We start from the raw sequence: 15003 nt of genomic DNA, 5'->3' as shown, positions 1-15003 counted from the left end.
GGTGGTTTCCATATCTTGGCTATTGTAAATAATGCTTCAATAAACCTGGAAGTGCATATATCTTCTTGAGTAACTGTTTTTTTGTTCTCCTCAAATAAATGCCCAGAAATGGAATTGCTGGATCATATGGTAGTTCTATTTTGAATTTTTTAACAAATTTGTCTCAGTCTAAAAGTTAACCATTAAGAGAGGCATTCAGGAAAAAAAAAAGAGAAGCTTTTGAATAAGTAAGTCCTTTTCTTCAAATTACAAGTAACTCTGAGAAATTTATAGACAAATTGTTATTCATATTTTTTTACATAAATATGTAAAGAAGCACTTTTCCTAACCTCTTCAGAGAACCAAAGAAATTCGGAATTTAGATGTTTTGATAAAAATGGAAAACTACTGTAACTCCTTTCCATTACCTGCATTTATAATATTTTAATGACATTAACAGTTGGCATTTCTCCATTCTGGAACCTTGATGAGAATTTTTCTTAAGACTTTCCATGTCTGAACCCAGCTAGATTTAGTCACTTAGAAATTTCAAGCCAGGCACCTATGTTACTGAATTTATCTACATAGTACATCTGAACGCAAGAGCATCAAGCACTGAAACACCAGAATATCATATTAGAGAACTCAAGAGAGAGAGAACAGAATGACATTTTATTTAGTGGTTTAGTCTAGGAAAGAAAACAGGAGACAGAGGGAGACTAGTGATGATTATTTCCAACCAGATGTAGTAGGATCTTCATTTCTCCTGCTCCAAGGGGCAAAAACCATATGATAATATGTTGATTACACAATGGGTAGGATTTCGTCATTGGAAGTTAGACTGATGAGGTTAAAAGTTCTGTTCAAACTAAGACTTTGGGAAATGGTCTGGAAACACAGACAGTGCTTGGTTTAGAATGTAATTATTCTAGGCCATTTTGACGCTCATTCAAATATTCATCAGGTGCCAAGCATCATACTCGATGCCAGTGATGCACCAGGGAAACAAGAGACAAAGTGTCTGTCCTTTTGAAAACTATTTTACAGTACCCCCGCAACACACTCTACAGAGATAAACATATAAATTAACACAGTAAGTACAGACTGTGACAAAAGCCATGAAAAAAAATAGTTTAGCAAAAGAGAAAAGTCAAGCCCATCTTAGTAATAATATTTAAACTTTAACTTAGATGGTTACATCATGGGTTAATGAAGTAACAGGTAACTTCTCCTACTCCTGTTTTTACATTTTTGCTTATTTTTCACTTTCAACTTTGCTCTCAAGTACAGATCATTACCACTGAGGTGATTTCATAGGAGAGTATAAAGAAATCAATGTAAATAAGTCTTTATTATTGAAAAGAAAAAAGCAATTTAGGTATTAGATCTGCCGAAAATTTGTTTGATTTAGAGTATCAGCAACCTCTAATGCAGCACAAATATGTATCATAGAGCCATGATATATGGCCTTCTCAGAACATTCTGTTTCTTGTTCTAGAAATCCTTGCTGTTCCTGGCAGAGAACTTATACTGATAATAGTTGTATTTATTTTCAGTTTCTTGAAGAATTCATTCCATGGAATACGAAGCAAATGGTTTAACACATCTTTATATGATCTTAAAAATAATACTTGCATCCAAAGTATAAAGACAACTAAACAAATTCCATATCACAAAGTAGCACAGGTAATTTAGTTGAATAAAGCAGAGGCGAATGGATAAATCCCTCTTTAATAAGGTTCACAAATCCTTCACTTAAACAGGGGAGAAGAATGGAAACAGAGCAAGAAGAAAACCACATGTTTCTCACCAGCACACAGAAGCTACTGTGAAATTGATTAAATGGGGGATTTAGATCTACAAAAACAAGATTCAACAACAAAAACACCATCACCACCACCACCAACAAAACACAAGATTCAACCAGAAAATCTCTCGTATTACTTTAAATAAAAGCCGATAGGATAAGGTGGGATTGTCCCATGAGTCAACCTAAGCCAACAGCTTAAGTTTAAACATCCATCATGAAATAATGTGTATTTAGAATTGTGCTTTTTATCATGAAGCATGTTAACCTACATCTTCAAAAACTCCATAGAGTTTCCCTGTGTTAGCAACTTATAAGTATTAAGGGTTTTGTTTTATTTTGAAATTTCATGAGCAACTTGGGCTTTTTTTTTTTTTTTGGAGAATAAGTGGTATCAAAAGACACTGTTGACTTAAATTCTCATTATTCACGCATCTGAATAGTTATTTACCTCCCACAACAGATCTAGATGAAAGAATAAAAAACTTGAGGCTAATCCATGTATCTTAACTATATAAGCTGAACCTTGTTGTCTCAATTTATTTTACATTCCAATATTCTTCCCGCCAAAATGAGTGTAAATTAGGATCAAAAACATTTTTATCTAAGAAACTGTGTCCTTTTAACTGTATCCTTCTAACTGAAATATTTGATTCCAAATCAATTCACTGTTTATTCAACTAGATTTCTTTCTCTTCATTGTAAGCACATAATATAATTTTCATAGAAAGTTATTTTTTTAATTCCTTACTTTATTCCAATTTATCAGTATTTATAAAAGTCTTGTTGATTTTTTTTTACACTATTGTGTATTACTTCTCATCAGAGAATAATTTTCTCATTTATGGGACACTAAAAATGTTCAGTGATATTTATTTAAAAAACATTACATTAAGATATGTTTAATTGCCTTGCTGTAACCCAAAATTTTTCCCTAGAAGATAAATGCATTCAGGTCTGTCCTCTTATATTCATGATAAGCAGGATGAATTTCTATGATTAAAACAACTGCCTTCCAACTGAGGCATCCCTACATTAATTTTTATTATTATTATTATTTAAAAATTTTTTAAATGTTTATTCGTTTTTGAAAGACAGATAGAGCACAAGCAGGGATGGTATGGAGAGAGAGGGGGACACAGAATCTGAAGCAGGCTCCAGGCTCTGAGCCATCAGCACAGAGCCCGACATGGGGCTCAAATTCACAAACTGCGAGATCATGACCTGAGCTGAAGTCAGACACTCAACCGACTGAGCCACCCAGGTGCCCCCATTCCTACATTAATTTAAATAATGTATGGATATAATAATTTATCTTGCCTATCTTAATTTTTAATTAAAACAAATAACAATGTTCACTTCTGACCCAAAGGGCACATCCCTCAACAGATATAGGGAATGTGAATTTTACTATGGTAGCTAAGGAAAGAAATAATCCGTGATGAAATAATACATTTCTAAACACTAAGCCAACAAGACACATGCACCCCAATGTCTGTAGCAGCATTATTTACAATAGCCAAATTATGGAAGCCGCCCAAGTGTCCATTGACAGATGGACAGATTTTTTACAGATTCATGAAAAAGAATGAAATATTGCCATTTGCAATGATGTGAAAGGAGCTCAAGAATGTTATGCTAAGTGAAGTCAGTCAGTCAGAAAAAGACAAATACCATATGATTTCACTCATATATGGAATTTAAGAAACAAAACAAATATGCAAAGGGAAAAAAAGAGAGAAAAGCAAACCAAGAAACAGACTCTTAACTATAGAGAACAAACTGATGGTTACCAGAGGGGAGGTGGGTGGGGGGGATGGGTGAAATAGGTGATGCGGATTAAGAACTAAACTTGTCCTGGTGAGCACCAGGTGATAAGATGAAATTATTGAATCAATATAGTAACCCTGAAACTAATTTAATACTGTATAGTAACTATATTGAAATTAATGGGAAAAAAATAATTTCTAAATGTAAAGATTCAAACTTATTATACTTTTTAGTTTCACGTGGAATGAAGTTTCATTTATCTTGTCACACAAAAGGAAGGCAGGGAGCCTGGGTGGCTCAGTTGGTTGGTTAAACAACCAGCTCTTGATTTCAGCCCAGGTCATGATCTCACAGTTGGGGAGCTTGAACCCCACATCAGGCTCTACACTGAAAGTGTGAAGCCTGCTTGGGATTCTCTCTCTCTCTCTCTCTCTCAAAATAAGTAAAAAAAAAATGTTTTTTAAACTATTTTAAAAAAAGGAAGGAAGGAAGGATGGCAGGCAGTCAGACAAGCAGGTTTCCACATAGTCTGTACGGAAAGTAGAAATGTTTTCAGAGAGACAAAATCTTGATAGGAAACTACTATGCAGTGTTTCTCAACACGTGATATACGTATTATTTAGGCTGAACATGAATATTTTCATTTTAATACTTATTATAGAAGCCTATTAGAAAAATATCACTAGAAAATCAAACTCATAATTAATGTTTATTGCTGCTTAGGGTAAAACAAGAATTATTTAAATAAAAAGATGAGTCGCATTAGGAAGTTATTGAATAAATGATAGTTCAGTTGATATGGAAACAATCTATGAGGATAGCCCACAGGAGAGAGGGAAGATGGCGGCATAGGAGGACGCTGGGCTCACCGCGCATCCTGCTGATCACTTAGATTCCACCTACACCTGCCTAACTAACCCAGAAAACCGCCAGAGGATTAGCAGAACGGAGTCTCCGGAGCCAAGCGCAGACGAGAGGCCCATGGAAGAGGGTAGTAAGGGCGGCGAGGCGGTGCGCGCTCCACGGACTGGTGGAAGGGAGCCGGGGTGGAGGGGCGGCTCACCGGCCAAGCAGAGCCCCGAGTCTGGCAGGCAAAAGTGGAGGGGCCAGACGGACTGTGTTCCGACAGCAAGCGCGACTTAGTGTCTGGGAGGTCATAAGTTAACAGCTCTGCTCAGAAAGCGGGAAGGCTAGAGGACAAAGGGAGGGAGAGCTGCTGAGCCCCCGGACGACAGAGCTCAGTTTGGTGGGGAACAAAGGCGCTCGCCAGTGCCATCTCCCCTGCCCATCCCCCAGACAAAATCCTAAAGGGAACCAGTTCCTGCCAGGGAACTTGCTCTCTCCAAGCAAACACCCAACTCTTTGCTTCTGCAGAGCCAACCTCCGGCAGCGGATCTGACTCCCTCCGGCTGCCACAGGGCCCCTCCTGAAGTGGATCACCTAAGGAGAAGCGAGCTAAGCCTGCCCCTCCTGCCCCCGTGCACCTTGCCTACCCACCCCAGCTAATACGCCAGATCCCCAGCAACACAAGCCTGGCAGTGTGCAAGTAGCCCAGACGGGCCACGCCACCCCACAGTGAATCCCGCCCCTAGGAGAGGGGAAGAGAAGGCACACACCAGTCTGACTGTGGCCCCAGCGGTGGGCTGGGGGCAGACATCAGGTCGGACTGCGGCCCCGCCCACCAACTCCAGGTATACACCACAGCACAGGGGAAGTGCCCTGCAGGTCCTCACCACTCCAGGGACTATCCAAAATGACCAAACGGAAGAATTCCCCTCAGAAGAATCTCCAGGAAATAACAACAGCTAATGAACTGATCAAAAAGGATTTAAATAATATAACAGAAAGTGAATTTAGAATAATAGTCATAAAATTAATCGCTGGGCTTGAAAACAGTATAGAGGACAGCAGAGAATCTCTTGCCACAGAGATCAAGGGACTAAGGAACAGTCACGAGGAGCTGAAAAGCGCTTTGAACGAAATGCAAAACAAAATGGAAACGACGACAGCTCGGATTGAAGAGGCAGAGGAGAGAATAGGTGAACTAGAAGATAAAGTTATGGAAAAAGAGGAAGCTGAGAGAAAGAGAGATAAAAAAAAATCCAGGAGTATGAGGGGAAAATTAGAGAACTAAGTGATACACTAAAAAGAAATAATATACGCATGATTGGTATCCCAGAGGAGGAAGAGAGAGGGAAAGGTGCTGAAGGGGTACTTGAAGAAATTATAGCTGAGAACTTCCCTGAACTGGGGAAGGAAAAAGGCATTGAAATCCAAGAGGCACAGAGAACTCCCTTCAGACGTAACTTGAATCGATCTTCTGCACGACATATCATAGTGAAACTGGCAAAATACAAGGATAAAGAGAAAATTCTGAAAGCAGCAAGGGATAAACGTGCCCTCACATAGAAAGGGAGACCTATAAGACTCGTGACTGATCTCTCTTTTGAAACCTGGCAGGCCAGAAAGGCTTGGCACGATATCTTCAGTGTCCTAAACAGAAAAAATATGCAGCCGAGAATCCTTTATCCAGCAAGTCTGTCATTTAGAATAGAAGGAGAGATAAAGGTCTTCCCAAACAAACAAAAACTGAAGGAATTTGTCACCACGAAACCAGCCCTACAAGATCCTAAGGGGGATCCTGTGAGACAAAGTACCAGAGACATCACTACAAGCATAAAACATACAGACATCACAATGACTCTAAACCCGTATCTTTCTATAATAACACTGAATGTAAATGGATTAAATGCGCCAACCAAAAGACATAGGCTATCAGAATGGATAAAGAAACAAGACCCATCTATTTGCTGTCTACAAGAGACTCATTTTAGATCTGAGGACACCTTTAGATTGAGAGTGAGGGGATGGAGAACTATTCATCATGCTACTGGAAGCCAAAAGAAAGCTGGAGTAGCCATACTTATATCAGACAAACTAGACTTTAAGTTAAAGGCTGTAACAAGAGATGAAGAAGGGCATTATATAATAATTACAGGGTCTATCCATCAGGAAGAGCTAACAATTATAAATGTCTATGCGCCGAATACCGGAGCCCCCAAATATATAAAACAATTACTCATAAACATAAGCAACCTTATTGATAAGTATGTGGTAATTGCAGGGGACTTTAACACCCCACTTACAGAAATGGATAGATCACCTAGACACACGGTCAATAAAGAAACAAGGGCCCTGAATGATACATTGGATCAGATGGACTTGACAGATATATTTAGAACTCTGCATCCCAAAGCAACAGAATATACTTTCTTCTCGAGTGCACATGGAACATTCTCCAAGATAGATCATATACTGGGTCACAAAACAGCCCTTCATAAGTTTACAAGAATTGAAATTATACCATGCATCCTTTCAGACCACAATGCTATGAAGCTTGAAATCAACCACAGGAAAAAGTCTGGAAAACCTCCAAAAGCATGGAGGTTAAAGAACACCCTACTAACGAATGAGTGGGTCAACCAGGCAATTAGAGAAGAAATTAAAACATATATGGAAACAAACGAAAATGAAAATACAACAATCCAAACGCTTTGGGACGCAGCGAAGGCAGTCCTGAGAGGAAAATACATTGCAATCCAGGCCTATCTCAAGAAACAAGAAAAATCCCAAATACAAAATCTAACAGCACACCTAAAGGAAATAGAACAGCAAAGGCAGCCTAAACCCAGCAGAAGAAGAGAAATCATAAAGATGAGAGCAGAAATAAACAATATAGAATCTAAAAAAACTGTAGAGCAGATCAACGAAACCAAGAGTTGGTTTTTGGAAAAAATAAACAAAATTGACAAACCTCTAGCCAGGCTTCTCAAAAAGAAAAAGGAGATGACCCAAATAGATAAAATCATGAATGAAAATGGAATTATTACAACCACTCCCTCAGAGATACAAACAATTATCAGGGAATACTATGAAAAATTATATGCCAACAAATTGGACAACCTGGAAGAAATGGACAAATTCCTAAACACCCACACTCTTCCAAAACTCAATCAGGAGGAAATAGAAAGCTTGAACAGACCCATAACCAGCGAAGACATTGAATCGGTTATCAAAAATCTCCCGACAAATAAGAGTCCAGGACCAGATGGCTTCCCAGGGGAGTTCTACCAGACGTTTAAAGCAGAGATAATACCTATCCTTCTCAAGCTATTCCAAGAAATAGAAAGGGAAGGAAAACTTCCAGACTTATTCTATGAAGCCAGTATTACTTTGATTCCTAAACCAGACAGAGACCCAGTAAAAAAAGAGAACTACAGGCCAATATCCCTGATGAATATGGATGCAAAAATTCTCAATAAGATACTAGCAAATCGAATTCAATGGCATATAAAAAGAATTATTCACCATGATCAAGTGGGATTCATTCCTGGGATGCAGGGCTGGTTCAATATTCGCAAATCAATCAACGTGATACATCACATTAACAACAAAAAAGAGAAGAACCATATGATCCTGTCAATCGATGCAGAAAAGGCCTTTGACAAAATCCAGCACCCTTTCTTAATAAAAACCCTTGAGAAAGTCGGGATAGAAGGAACATACTTAAAGATCATAAAAGCCATTTATGAAAAGCCCACAGCTAACATCATCCTCAATGGGGAAAAACTGAGAGCTTTTTCCCTGAGATCAGGAACACGACAGGGATGCCCACTCTCACCGCTGTTGTTTAACACAGTGCTGGAAGTTCTAGCATCAGCAATCAGACAACAAAAGGAAATCAAAGGCATCAAAATTGGCAAAGATGAAGTCAAGCTTTCGCTTTTTGCAGATGACATGATATTATACATGGAAAATCCGATAGACTCCACCAAAAGTCTGCTAGAACTGATACATGAATTCAGCAAAGTTGCAGGATACAAAATCAATGTACAGAAATCAGTTGCATTCTTATACACTAACAATGAAGCAACAGAAAGACAAAGAAACTGATCCCATTCACAATTGCACCAAGAAGCATAAAATACCTAGGAATAAATCTAACCAAAGATGTAAAAGATCTGTATGCTGAAAACTATAGAAAGCTTATGCAGGTAATTGAAGAAGATATAAAGAAATGGAAAGACATTCCCTGCTCATGGATTGGAAGAATAAATATTGTCAAAATGTCAATACTACCCACAGCTATCTACACATTCAATGCAATCCCTATCAAAATTGCACCAGCATTCTTCTCGAAACTAGAACAAGCAATCCTAAAATTCATATGGAACCACAAAAGGCCCCGAATAGCCAAAGTAATTTTGAAGAAGAAGACCAAAGCAGGAGGCATCACAATCCCAGACTTTAGCCTCTACTACAAAGCTGTCATCATCAAGACAGCATGGTATTGGCACAAAAACAGACACAGAGACCAATGGAATAGAATAGAAACCCCAGAACTAGACCCACAAACGTATGGCCAACTCATCTTTGACAAAGCAGGAAAGAACATCCAATGGAAAAAAGACAGTCTCTTTAACAAATGGTGCTGGGAGAACTGGACAGCAACATGCAGAAGGTTGAAACTGACCACTTTCTCACACCATTCACAAAAATCAACTGAAAATGGATAAAGGACCTGAATGTGAGACAGGAAACCATCAAAACCTTAGAGGAGAAAGCAGGAAAAGACCTCTCTGACCCCAGCCGTAAAAATCTCTTACTCGACACATCCCCAAAGGCAAGGGAATTAAAAGCAAAAGTGAATTACTGGGACCTTATGAAGATAAAAAGCTTCTGCACAGCAAAGGAAACAACCAACAAAACTAAAAGGCAACCAACGGAATGGGAAAACATATTTGCAAATGACATATCGGACAAAGGGCTAGTATCCAAAGTCTATAAAGAGCTCACCAAACTCCACACCTGAAAAACAAATAACGCAGTGAAGAAATGGGCAGAAAACATGAATAGACACTTCTCTAAAGAAGACATCCGGATGGCCAACAGGCACATGAAAAGATGCTCAACGTCGCTCCTTATCAGGGAAATACAAATCAAAACCACACTCAGATATCACCTCACGCCAGTCAGAGTGGCCAAAATGAACAAATCAGGAGACTATAGATGCTGGAGAGGATGTGGAGAAACGGGAACCCTCTTGCACTGTCGGTGGGAATGCAAATTGGTGCAGCCGCTCTGGAAAGCAGTGTGGAGGTTCCTCAGAAAATTAAAAATAGACCTACCCTATGACCCAGCAATAGCACTGCTAGGAATTTATCCAAGGGATACAGGAGTACTGATGCATAGGGGCACTTGTACCCCAATGTTTATAGCAGCACTCTCAACAATAGCCAAATTGTGGAAAGAGCCTAAATGTCCATCAACTGATGAATGGATAAAGAAATTGTGGTTTATATACACAATGGAATACTACGTGGCAATGAGAAAAAATGAAATATGGCCTTTTGTAGCAACGTGGATGGAACTGGAGAGTGTGATGCTAAGTGAAATAAGCCATACAGAGAAAGACAGATACCATATGGTTTCACTCTTATGTGGATCCTGAGAAACGTAACAGAAACCCATGGGGGAGGGGAAGGAAAAAAAAAAAGAGGTTAGAGTGGGAGAGAGCCAAAGCATAAGAGACTGTTAAAAACTGAGAACAAACTGAGGGTTGATGGGGGGTGGGAGGGAGGGGAGGGTGGGTGATGGGTATTGAGGAGGGCACCTTTTGGGATGAGCACTGGGTGTTGTATGGAAACCAATTTGACAATAAATTTCATATATTAAAAAAAAAAAAAAAAAGATAGCCCACAAATGACTAAGGTTTAAAAACCTCACCATAAGTCTGTCATTCAGAATTGGGATGAGTAAACTGGAAAGGTTATCAAAGAGGAGATAATAAAACTATGTTTAAATAGTTACCTTACTGATTCCATAGACTTGAACTCAAGATTGATGGGAAGAACCTGCACGGTGCATGTTTCTACTCAACAGAAAGACAGAGTTGCTATGAGTCAAATATTGTCAGAAGATAAAATGTGCTGATTCCCATTCCTTGTCTCCCCTGGAATTTATGAACAGTCCTGGCATACATTCAACAGAGATGTGTAGATGGGAGTTCAACAACTGGAAAGTTATTGGACTCACATCATTTCCCAACCCAGAAACTTTGTGCTAAAAACATAAATACACTATTAACTCTTTTTTCTACATTTGTTAGGGATAATGAAAGCAAAAGTAATTTAAATGCATAGAACTTTATTATCTGGTAAACTCAACCTTCATAAAAATATAAAGTGGAAACACAGATTTGAGTTTTACGTTGCTTGCACTATTCATGTTCTGTCTCCGAGGGAAACTTTGAGAGTCTGCACAACTCTTGTCGTTTAAGACGAGTCTTCCATGATGGGATTTCTGACTCAAACAGGTACTAAACTTATCAAATTATACTGTTCATACTACAAGAATCCATCTTCATTTTTGGTAACTTAATTATATGCTTTCTTACATTGTCATTCAAGAATTTTACACATGTAGCCTTTGTTCATTGGAGATTTGGGTGCAACAAGTAACAAAAACCCAACAAAGAGTGGCTAAAACCAGAACTATGGTTATTTTAGTTCACAGGAAATCTGGAAATAGGAAGTTAAAGGTTAGTTCAAAAGTTTGATGAAGTCATCAATAACTTAGACTCTTTCCATTTACCCATGTTCTTTGACACACTGACTTTTGTTTTGTTTTGTTTTGTTTGTCTTAGGCTTATTGCCTTATAGTTGCAAGCTACAGGCATCACTATTCAAAATCAGAAGGCAGTGGGGGGACAGGACTTTCTCCTCCTTGGCCTATGTCTTCTTCTCAGGAAATAAAAGTTGTGTTTGAAGGCCCCAGAAGAGTTCTGACATTTTATGGGCCAGAAAAGGTTTACACTCCTGTAAGTGATGTTGAAAAAGTTATAGATGGCAAATAGGAAAGGCAGACACTGGAGTTAGCTTAGATCAGTTGTTATTTAACCCAATATTTGATACACTGCTCTTTCTCTAAAAAGCTGTGGTTATGATAGCAAGAAAGAATGGTAGAACTGTTGGATCAGCAATAAATCAGGTCTATCACATAAAACTTAAAAAATGAACTGAAATATATATATGTGAATATATATATCACATAAAACTGAAAAAAAAGTTAACTTCAACCAAGATACTTAAAAAAATCAATTTAAATTAAAAAATGAGTATCAAGAAAGTTGATAACTCTATCCATTTTTCCATCAATAATCCCATCTATCTACCTATCAATTTATATTCATTTTTGGAGAAGGGGACATATTTATTTTTAGGGGGGAAGGGAGTTTCAGCAAACAAACAAAAGGATGAAAGAACAAACAAAAACATTTGCAATGAGATGCAACTGATGATTCGTCAATCGATGGTGCGTCAAGAGCGTCAAGATGGTACGTCAAGAGCGAGGTCTAAATTTTAAGACTAGGTGACTGGAACATTCATGAAGATAGAAAGAAATGGGGGAAATAGAGGAAATTCCTCCAAATTTATAAAGGTACATTTTATATATTAAATATTTAAAACTCACAAACTTTAACTTCTGTATGTGGATGTTTGCTTTGAATTTTAAATTAAACACTAGTTAGACTCGCAAATTATGACAGGCATAAAATACATCAATTTTCTATTAATCATTCTTTACACTCTTTGCTTTTATTCAACCTTGTCTAATCTGCTCATAATTACAGTCAATGATGTTTTTAATAATTTCAAATATTGCATTTTTTAGTTCTGGGATTTCTAATTAATTCATCTTGGTAATTTTAATTCCTTTCCTGAAAATCTCAGGCCTTCACCCATTATGTCCATCTGTTCCTGTACATTATTTAACACAAGTAATTATAAAACCTTTGTACATCTGAGTCACCACTGGATCTGTTTCTACTGAGTATTCTTCTCTTGAATATGGTAACTTCCTGAATTTTTCATAAGTATAATACTTTTTTCAATATTATTAAATTGAAAATTGAAGATAATACTTTGTAGAGATGATAGACTTTGTTAGATTTCTCAGAATAATTTTTGTCTATCGTGCATGTATACTATTTGTGGATCACTTAAATACTGTGAAATGTTTTAGTGAGCCTTGTTAGGGCCAGGCTAATTTGACTTTGCCCTTGATCCTCAGTCATGGCCTTTACTGTAACTTTTATTCCTAACATGTATCCCTTTCTAAGTTTTCTACAGAAAGCAAAGTTTTTATGAAGCCCCTCCAATTAGGCAGGACATCAACACAAAACTTATTCCCCAATGTGGAAGCAGATGAAATTTCTTCTCATATTTAAGTCTTCTATCTGTTACTTTCCCCACACAACTTTAGAAAGTCCCTCAGGAAAAACCGATTAAATGTGGATCTCTCTGAGCTTACTTCTTTCCTTTCAATGATTCTATTTATTCTTATTTTTTCCTGTTTCTGGTGTCTCTTGAATGCTTTCAAACAAATTTTTTCTTAAGATTTTGTCTAGAATTCATAATTACTTCAATAAGAGAGTAGATAGGCTAGTAGAAGCCCATTTTGTTTTCAGATGTGATAATGTGTTGTGGTTATATTTAAAGAAGAGGTACATTCTTTAACTTCAACAGCCATATATTTAAATATTTATAAAGGAAATGCATATGTCTGGGATTTGCTTCAAAGTATTACCAAAACAGTGGAAGTAGATGAGGGAGTTGATAGGGAAAAATTAGCCATTGTTTGATGACTCTTGGTTTTGGTGATTGGTAGATAAGTATTAATTATTCTGCTTCCTATATGTAGCATCAAAATTGATTAATAATTATTTAAAAATTCTATCTACCATGTGAAGGCCGATCTCAAGGGATAACTTAAGGAACAGAAGTAGTAACAAGTACAGAGCAGAAAAAGGGCAGTTCTTCACACAATAAAGTCATTCATCGAACAGGTATTAGTAAATTTTAAAAAATACACATACAGATACACATGGAAACATATACACACTTAAATAAAACCTCCATAGGTACCTATACATATGCACACACAAAGTATTTCTTTTTTTCTGTATGTTTAACATTATTACAATATTTACAAAGTTGTAAATATACAAGTGCTTTGTGTGTTACATGTTTAGATATATTTGTATTATCGCTTGAAGTTGGTACTCAAGAGTCAATATCAAAGAGAAAAAGAAAATAAACGTAAATCTATGTTTTAGGTTGACGAATGTTAGATAAAAACTTTTTTGTATGAAAACGGTATTGACCAGAAAGCCATGTTGATTGTTCTTTAATGTGCTGAACAATTTTAAATAATTCTTTAGATACGTCAAACATAGTCATAAAATTTACATTAAATTTTGGTGTTCCTTTTTATTTGTTTGTTTTTGCCTTTTCAAGATCTTGGACATTGTCAGAAAGAATTAAAACACAATAATAAGCTGAGAATTAGGGAGTAGATGAGCTTTAGTCATTTAATTCTACCACAGTGACAAATGTCTAAAAAATAGTTTTTAAAATACTGAAAATAGAATCCAAGCATACATAGCACAGTAAAATATAAGTTATAGAATATTAACTACAGAAGACAAAAGTTTCTTTTGTTTTAAATTTTTTTAAATGTTTATTTTTAAGATAGAGAGAGCACATAGAGAGAGCTCTAGGCTCCGAGTTGTCAGTGCAGAGCCCGACATGGGGCTCAAACTCACAGATGGTGAGATCATGACCTGAGCCAAAGTCAGACACTCAATCCACTAAGCCACCCAGGTTCCCCAGAAGACAAAAGTTTCTAAGGTCTAAATAGTTCAGTCAAAATATCTGGCTGTCAACTCAAAGATAAATCAGGACCATAGATTGGCAGGTTATTGTGTTTTTTGTTTTGTTTTGTTTTGTTTTGTTTTAATGGCAAAACACTAATAAGTGTAAATATACTTAGCATTCTTTATCTGCAAATGGCAGAACTTCATTGGAAATAAGAAGGCGTTTTGAGGGAGAATATGGAGTAATTCACAAGTTTGAAAGATAAAAGGCGTAATCAGGGCTCAATAATTTCAAGAACTACATTAAGATCTACAAAATAGGAACCAGTAGACTTTCTCAGAGCAAGATGGAGTACCTGAGTTGGCAATCTCACCAACACTGCAAGAAATGAGAAGGAACAGTTTCCTAAAGGCAGAGATGAAGTAACCAGAAGAAAGTGAAATGAATGTGGGTAGGAAAAACCATTAGGGACCAATATCAGTGTTCCAAGAAAACAGGAACAATTTTGCTAAGACGGCATTAAAAACAAACAAACAAAAATACAATTTTACTTTAAAGATACCAACAGTAGAGCAAAATATGCACCAGCATATTCATAAAAGGGACAGATAGAAAATGCCCACATATCAGCCAGTGGAAATAGATTTTTTCCTTCAGCTTCAACTGCAGCAACTGGTTGAATGACTCAGTAGGGTAATAGGAAACTGGCAACATGGAGACTCATGCAAA

Source organism: Panthera onca, chromosome A2 (assembly GCF_046562875.1).
Source record: "Panthera onca isolate mPanOnc1 chromosome A2, mPanOnc1 haplotype 2, whole genome shotgun sequence".
NCBI lineage: Eukaryota > Metazoa > Chordata > Mammalia > Carnivora > Felidae > Panthera > Panthera onca.
This window is presented reverse-complemented; position numbering follows the sequence as displayed.